Source organism: Bufo gargarizans, unplaced genomic scaffold (assembly GCF_014858855.1).
Source record: "Bufo gargarizans isolate SCDJY-AF-19 unplaced genomic scaffold, ASM1485885v1 original_scaffold_2131_pilon, whole genome shotgun sequence".
Taxonomy (NCBI): domain Eukaryota; kingdom Metazoa; phylum Chordata; class Amphibia; order Anura; family Bufonidae; genus Bufo; species Bufo gargarizans.
In genome coordinates this window covers 1-6,041 of record NW_025334658.1, presented here as the reverse complement: position 1 = coordinate 6,041, position 6,041 = coordinate 1, and the positions used below count along the sequence as shown (strand labels likewise).

Genomic DNA, 6,041 nt, shown 5'->3' with positions numbered 1-6,041 from the left:
ATATGGAGGCTGTAATATAATTTGGAGGCTGTAATGTAATGCAGAGGCTGGTAGTATGGAGGCTGTAATATAATGTTGAGGTTGATAATAAAATATAGATGTTTTAATATAATGTGGAGGATATGATGTAATTTACAGGCTGGTAATATGGAGGCTGTAATGTAATGCAGAGGCTGTAATAAAATGTGTAGGCTGTAATGTAAGGTGGAGGCTGTAATGTAATGCAGAGGCTGGTAGTATGGAGGCTGTAATATAATGTGGAGGCTATAATGTTGAGGTTGATAATATAACAGACGCTTTAATAGAAATGTAATTTACAGTCTTGAAAATGAAAACCACCAGCACTTCTGAGCTCAGCCAATCAGAGCGGGAGGGCGGGGCCTGGAGTTCAGGAACAGCCCCGCCCCCAGCCTCTCCGTGCAGTTCTCCTCCAGGTCCGCCCATGCTCCATATAAAGGAGGGCTCTGGGCTGAGCAGTCACTGTAGTGATGGGAAGTTCGGATCTTTCAAATGAATCGGTTCATTTGAATCAGCTCATTCAAATGAACCGATTCATGAATCGGATCTTCGGTTCATTTCATGAGCCGGCAGAGGCAAGTGAACTGAAGATCAATGCGCATGTTCAGCTCATCGAATCTTCGGTTCACTTGCTGAGTCGGCTCTCAAGTGAACCGAAGGTCAGGAGGGACTGGCTCCTGGCAAACACAGCTCTGCTGCAGTGAGCAGACTGTGATAATTGAGAGTTTTAGTTAAAAGAATTGTCACCGAGTCCCTACCAGACTTCCTGCTCTGCTACAGCATGTAGCAGAGCTGTGTGTGTACAGGGTGCATGTAGCAGTGTAGCATGTGCTACACTGCTGCATGCACCCAGTACACATACAGCTCTGCTACATGCTAGATTAATGCCCCCCTTCCCCCCCCCCCGGACGGACTTACAGAGAGCAGGGAGCCTGGCAGGGACTCGGTGACTCACGATTCTTTTAACTAATAGACTCAGCCGACTCTCCGAGTCCCTGCGACTCCCCCTGTGCTGGGAGTCAGTGCTGCGGCCTCTGATTGGTTGGAGGGCGGGGCTAGCGTCCACTGGCTGCCTCTGATTGGTTGGAGGGCAGGGCTATTACACTGGCTGCTGCTGCCTGTATGCTGATCTGACTGAGCCGTTTCATTCGGATCGGCTCAGTCAGAGGAACCGACTCTTCCGGATCAGTGAACTGAATCGGTTCAAAAGAACGATTCGTTCATGATCCGGACATCACTAAGTCACTGCTTTCTGCTCACACCTAGAAGATGTCTGGTCGCGGTAAAGGAGGGAAAGGGCTCGGGAAAGGCGGCGCCAAGCGGCACAGGAAGGTGCTCCGCGATAACATCCAGGCATCACCAAGCCTGCCATCCGCCGTCTAGCTCGCAGGGGAGGCGTCAAGCGCATCTCCGGCCTCATCTATGAGGAGACCCGCGGGGGTGCTGAAAGTCTTCCTGGAGAACGTCATCCGGGACGCCGTCACCTACACCGAGCACGCCAAGAGGAAGACCGTCACCGCCATGGACGTGGTCTACGCGCTCAAGCGCCAGGGCCGCACTCTCTACGGCTTCGGGGGTTAATGCTGCCTCCGTCCTCACAGCACAAAGGCTCTTCTCAGAGCCGCCCACATCTTCCCGGGGAGAAGCTACAATTCCTTCTGCACTCAGCCACTGAGGGGTTAACACCGCCCGCACATCAGGGGGCGGAGAGCCGGACAATTGGCCGAGATCAGCGGCGCCCTGTGCTCAGTACAGCCGGAGCTCTACAATACAGAAAGCCCCAGTAATGTAAATCCCGAGCCCCGGGTGTTCTCCACCGCTCCTGTCCCCGCAGCTACAAGACAAGCTGTGCTCGGAGACTGAGGGGTTAATCCGAGCTGCAGAGACAATGACGCCAATGAGCGGCGCTGGTACGGGTCACATGGCCGGCTCCTCCTGTAGATTAGCAGCTCGGCGGGAAATTCAAATGAGCCAATGAGCGACGAGATGCTGAACTCTCCCAGCAAATAGGAGCAGAGCTCTGGACCCCTCAGCCGTTATGTGCCCGTAGGAGCGGAGCCTCGTCCTCCACTGAGCGGCAGCAGAGCTCAGCCTCCCCTCAGGGAGGATGATAGGAGTAGTGAACGGACATGGAGCAGGATGAGGGGAGCTTGTATTGTAACTTCCACTAGCGGTACCGCATCACATCTAGCTGACAGTGAGGAAACCGCAGCCACTGTGAGAACGGGGAGACGCGGGAGCAGCTCCGCTGGAGACAGGGTGGGGGCTCTGAGAAGAGCCTTTGGGTCCGGAGAGCGGGGGGCGCTCACTTGGCGCTGGTGTACTTGGTGACGGCCTTGGTGCCCTCGGAGACGGCGTGCTTGGCCAGCTCTCCGGGCAGCAGCAGGCGCACGGCGGTCTGGATCTCCCGGGAGTGATGGTGGAGCGCTTGTTGTAGTGAGCCAGGCGGGAGGCTTCCCCTGCGATGCGCTCGAAGATGTCGTTGACGAAGGAGTTCATGATGCCCATGGCCTTGGAGGAGATGCCGGTGTCGGGGTGCACCTGCTTCAGGCACCTTGTAGACGTAGATGCATAGCTCTCCTTCCTGCTCTTCCCTCCGCTTCTTGCCGTCCTTCTTCTGGACCTTGGTGACGGCTTTCCTTGGAGCCCTTCTTGGGCGCTGGGGCGGACTTGGCGGGCTCGGGCATTGTGACTGAAGACACAATCCTCGTCTGTTCTCCTCCTCCCAGCCGCAGCGGTATTTATACACGGGCCATGCAAATGAGCTGCTGCTGACTGCGCGCTGATCTACTGGAGGAGAGGGTCACGTGGGTCTCCACTCTACCAATTGGCAGCCTCACATCCATCAGCTGAGCCGGGGGCGGGGCTCACATCCATTCATTCAGATGAGCCGGGGCGGAGCAAACAGAGGGGCGGGGCTCACATCCATCCATTCAGATGAGCCGGGGGGCGGAGCAGCAGGAAGGCATAACTCACAATCCATCCATTAGCTGAGCCGGGGGCGGAGAGGCGGGGCTAACATCTCTCTTCAGTCTATCTGGGCCTCTCTGCTCGGCTGATACCCGCCCCGCCCTCTGCCGGTAGTGATGCCGCCGCTGAGTGTACTGTGCGTGCAGGGGGGTCGTGCGCTCTATCCCTGGACACCAGCGCAGCGATGGAGCCGCTCTTCTCCTCACAGTGAATACCGGACTGTTCTCCCCTTCTCCCGGTGGGGAGCGGGAGAAGGCGGCCTGCAGAGCTGGCGCCGCGGATCTCCGCTGTGGAGGCGTCCTGTGCTTTGATGGTCCGGGCGTCACACAGGGGCACTTACCGCACCTGACATTGCTGCTGCAGAGGGTTCGTCCCCTGTGTGTAATGGACTCGCTCCTCCACGGCGCTGAACGGTATTGAGCGGGAATTTCAAAAGCCAGAGATCAGCCAATCACTGTAACGTAGTTGTTCGTAGCTCCGCCATCTTCTCCCGCTCCCCCACCGACCTTCCTCTACCGGAGAACAGTCCCGTATTCACTGTGCGGAGAAGAGCGGCTCCATCGCTGCGCTGGTTGTCCAGGGATAGAGGCGCACGACCCCCCTGCACAGTACACTCAGCGGCGGCATCACTACCAGCAGAGGGCGGGGCGCAGTGAGGGGCGGGGCGAGTATCAGCCGAACAGAGAGGCCCTGATAGACTGAAGAGAGCGGCGCTGACAGGGTTAACCCTATTCCTTCACGCAGAGGAGCCGGAGCCCCGCCCGCTGTGAGCGGAGATCGAGGGCTGAAGGGCGGAGTGGAGCTCGTCTGAGGAGGAGGAGGTGGGAAGGGACTGACCGCCCGCTTCATGTAGGAGGGGCTTATTACCTGGAGACACGCCCATCAGCTGGGACTGGCGGATAGGATGAGGTTGGGCCCCACCTCTTGTGAACGGTGATTGGTAACGGAAGTTTTGGGCGGGCACATCACTGTACGAATAAACCAATAGGGATGTAGGGGTGTGGTTTACATGAGCCAATGAGGACGAGGCCGGGAGTATAAATGATCTGCACGGTCCGCTCCTCACCTCAGTCACTTGCTGTGTACAGATCTCTGCAGAGCCCATGGCCAGAACCAAGCAGACAGCGCGTAAGTCCACCGGTGGGAAAAGCCTCCCCGCAAGCAGCTGGCCACTAAGGCCGCCAGGAAGAGCGCCCCCGCCACTGGCGGAGTCAAGAAGCCTCACCGCTACCGGCCCGGGACCGTCGCTCTCCGGGAGATCCGGCGCTACCAGAAGTCCACCGAGCTGCTCATCCGGAAGCTGCCCTTCCAGCGCCCTGGTCAGAGAGATCGCCCAGGACTTCAAGACCGACCTTCGCTTCCAGAGCTCGGCCGTCATGGCCTGCAGGAGGCCAGCGAGGCTTACCTGGTCGGGCTCTTCGAGGACACCAACCTCTGCGCCATCCACGTCCAAGCGGGTCACCATCATGCCCAAGGATATCCAGCTGGCCCGCAGGATCCGTGGGGAGAGGGCTTAGATCTGGCGCCCCGCACCCAACAAAGGCTCTTCTCAGAGCCACCCACCTCCTCCTCAGACGAGCTCCCACTCCGCCCTCACCTCTGCTCACAGGAGGCGGGTTAACCCTTTCGCACTGTGATTAGTAAAAGCAGTTCCTTATCCAGAGGCGCTCTCTCTGTATCCCCCTCTATCAGGGACTCGCTGACCGTGACCGATAACCGCCTCCATCCTCCCTGCCCACCGCCCTCTCCACTCAGCGCTGCGGGGGGCGGAGCTATAGACAAGTGCTTTACAGTGATTGGCTGATCTCTGGCTTTTGAAATTCCCGCTCAATTACAGTCCGGTTAGAATCAGCGGCCAAACCCTCTCCAGCAGCAATGTCTGCCCGCACTATGTCCGGAGTAGTGCTGTCCGATCCGTGTCCGAGCAGCAGGGGGAGCGGAGGCGCACACAGTACAGGGGGTCGTGCGCTGAGGCTAAGAATCCCATCATCCTACTGACTTATAGACTCCTCCTATTCTCTGAGTCACTAGAGCAGCACACGGAGTCTAGGACCAGGCTGCAGCGGTATAAAGCCCTCCCAGTGCTGTCCATATAATAGGACGCCTCCAGCAGTGCCCCCCACTCAGTATAATGCCCAGACCAGTGCCCCCAGCTCCCCCTCTAGTCCTCCGTCAGGGCACCACTGGTCTAACACTTATTACCTATCCGGCTCCGGGTCACTGGTCAGCAACTGAAGCCAAAGACTCCATTCATGTAAAACATCCCATCTCTAGTCAGGAGCGGTAAGTGCCCCTGTGTGACGCCTCCACAGCGGAGATCAGCGGCATCGCCAGCTCAGTCGTACAGACCATGTGGGCGGCTCTTAGAAGAGCCTTTGGTTTGGGGCGGGGCAGAGCCGGGCTCACTTGCTCTTGGCCGGCTTGCTGCTCTCGGTCTTCTTGGGCAGCAGCACGGCCTGGATGTTGGGCAGGACGCCCCTGGGCGATGGTGACTCCGCCCAGCAGCTTGTTGAGCTCCTCGTCGTTGCGCACGGCCAGCTGCAGGTGACGGGGGATGATGCGGGTCTTCTTGTTGTCGCGGGCGGCATTGCCGGCCAGCTCCAGGATCTCGGCGGTGAGATACTCGAGCACAGCGGCCAAGTAGACGGGAGCGCCGGCGCCCACCCTCTGGGCGTAGTTGCCCTTGCGGAGGAGCCTGTGCACACGGCCGACCGGGAACTGGAGCCCTGCCCGGGATGAGCGGGTCTTGGCCTTAGCCCGCACTTTGCCTCCTTGTTTGCCGCGTCCAGACATCGTTCTCTGCTCTGTACAGACTCTGCTGTGTGTGATCCGGAGGAGCTGCCGCCTGCCGCCTTTATAAGCTGCTGCTCCGCCCCCAGCGCCGCTCATTGGGTGGATTAGAAGCCTCCACCGGAGACAAGACTCGTGGAGAAGCCAATGAGCGGCGCTGGGCGTGGCTTATGACACAGGTACAGGTCACATGACCGGCTCCTCCTGTAGATCAGCAGCTCATTTGCAGTTGGGAACTATAGGCGGGAAATTCAAATGAGCTC

At 58.4% G+C, this 6,041-nt stretch overlaps 3 pseudogenes; 1 reads left to right on the top strand and 2 right to left on the bottom strand.

Annotated features, from left to right (window-relative positions):
* Positions 1-1,461: 1,461 nt before the first annotated feature.
* LOC122923999 lies at positions 1,462-2,705 on the bottom strand (annotated as a pseudogene).
* A 1,386-nt stretch (positions 2,706-4,091) lies between these two features.
* On the top strand, positions 4,092-4,505 carry LOC122924000 (annotated as a pseudogene).
* Positions 4,506-5,210: 705 nt separating this feature from the next.
* On the bottom strand, positions 5,211-6,006 carry LOC122923995 (annotated as a pseudogene).
* Between the last annotated feature and the right edge of the window lie 35 nt (positions 6,007-6,041).